This window comes from Silene latifolia, chromosome 3 (assembly GCF_048544455.1).
Source record: "Silene latifolia isolate original U9 population chromosome 3, ASM4854445v1, whole genome shotgun sequence".
Classification (NCBI taxonomy): Eukaryota; Viridiplantae; Streptophyta; class Magnoliopsida; order Caryophyllales; family Caryophyllaceae; genus Silene; species Silene latifolia.
Genome location: NC_133528.1, coordinates 80445449 through 80446910, shown reverse-complemented (window position 1 = coordinate 80446910; position 1462 = coordinate 80445449). Strand labels below are relative to the sequence as shown.

The window sequence follows — 1462 nt, the reverse complement described above, 5'->3', positions numbered from 1 at the left end:
CCGTTGCCGGGGACGGTGTTAGCTTGATTTAGATTTTCTTATATTGTTATTAGTTGTGTCTTTCTTTGCCTTGGGGAAGTAAAACTCCTCAAGGTTTGTTCTAACTGTTTTCAAGTTGTTTGATATTTTGCATGTCTAGAAGGTCACAAGGTGATTTGTTACCTTTTGATCGTGAAATTGAAAGAACTTCGACAACCAATAGGAGACTTGCTTGGAGGAATTTGAGAGGTATTGGTGAGGTTGTAGATATTCAACCAACTATTGAGTTCATCAACCTTTTTGCAAGAGAAGGTGAGGAGAACCCATTACAAAATACCACCCAAAATCAACCTACAATGCCTATGTTTTCATCACATTCCGTACCCACCGAGGAGAACCTACCCAATGGTACTCCCACACCACAACATCTAACCGGAAATTTCATTGCCAAATCCGCCTTTATCCAATTAGTCGAAAGGAGCCAATTTGAGGGGATGCCTAGTGAAGACCCTCATTCTCATATGGAAACCTTTTGTGACTATTGTGAGGCGATTTCTCAAACCGGTGTAACTCAAGACCAAATTCGATGGGTCTTATTTCCTTTTTCTCTAATTGGCACCGCGAAACAATGGTTGAAGGGCCTTGATAAGGCCACTCTCGGAATTGATTCTTGGAAGAAGTTAGCTCTAGCTTTCTACAAAAAATTCTACCCACCGGAAAAGACTAACATGCAAAGCGCTCAAATTACGGGTTTTAAGCAAAGGGATGAAGAATCTTTGTATGAAGCTTGGGAGCGGTTCAAGGGAATTTGTCGCTCATGTCCTCACCATAGACTTAGCAATGGTTCTTGGTACAACAATTTTGGAACGGTTTATATGAAGATTCAAGGAACATTCTCAACATGGGATCAAATGGAATGTTCACCGAAGTTGATGACAATCAAACATGGAACAAAATTGAGGAAATGGCGGTCCATAACTCACAATATAGTAGACCTCGCAAGGCTACTAGAGGAGGAAAGCATGAAGTGGACTCCGTTACTCAATTGGGTGCTCAACTTAATGCTCACATTGACACAATCAATTTGAAGTTTGAAAAAGCTATGGCTAGACTTGAAGAAGTCTCACAATCACCAAAGCATCATGTTAATGCCATGACGGCATCTTCATCAATCCCAAGCGGGATATGTGAGAATTGTGGAACTTTGGGACATGACCAAAGTGAATGTAGGGGAACAAATGAACAAGTGAATGCTTTCCAAGCATACAAGAGTGGTACCCCTTATTCCAACTATTACTATGAAAACGCCAAATTCCATCCAAATCTCTCATACAAAAGCCAAAATGTTCAAAACCCTCAAACAACATACACCCCACCTCCCATGAGAAACCAAAATCAAAGACCCTTTTACAATCAAAACCAAGGTTACCAAAATCAAAATCCATACAATCACCAAAATGACCAAGGTTTTGATGTCCAAAAA

At 40.4% G+C, this 1462-nt stretch overlaps 1 non-coding gene across 1 annotated transcript; it reads right to left on the bottom strand.

Annotated features, from left to right (window-relative positions):
- Positions 1–707: 707 nt before the first annotated feature.
- Positions 708–814, bottom strand: LOC141650769 (small nucleolar RNA R71). Its single transcript, XR_012546785.1, has one exon. It is a non-coding gene; the product is annotated as a small nucleolar RNA R71 (small nucleolar RNA).
- Positions 815–1462: the final 648 nt, after the last annotated feature.